The sequence below is a fragment of the Antrostomus carolinensis genome, unplaced genomic scaffold (assembly GCF_000700745.2).
Source record: "Antrostomus carolinensis isolate BGI_N321 unplaced genomic scaffold, ASM70074v2 scaffold3424, whole genome shotgun sequence".
NCBI classification, from domain to species: domain Eukaryota; kingdom Metazoa; phylum Chordata; class Aves; order Caprimulgiformes; family Caprimulgidae; genus Antrostomus; species Antrostomus carolinensis.
The window spans coordinates 15,319-15,643 of NW_010311235.1; positions in this window are offsets into that span (position 1 = coordinate 15,319).

The window sequence follows — 325 nt, forward strand, 5'->3', positions numbered from 1 at the left end:
AACATGGGACACTGTCTCACCACCCTCACAGCAAAGAATTTCTTCCCAATATCCAATCTAACCCTCCCCTCTTCCAGTTTAAAGCCATTTCCCCTTGTTCTGTCATTAAAGGTCTGAGCCCATCCAGAGGCCTCCTCCTGCCCCAAACACAGCACTGTCCCCTGGGGATGCCCCTGTCCCCATTTCCCCACACTACAAACCAGACGGGTCCTTGGGACCCAAAGAGCTCCCGCTGCCTTCAGCCAGCAGCATCTCAACTCTGCCTGTCCTAGGACCGTGCACCACGTCACCCCTGCCACCCTCCAGCCAGGACACGTGCTCAGGG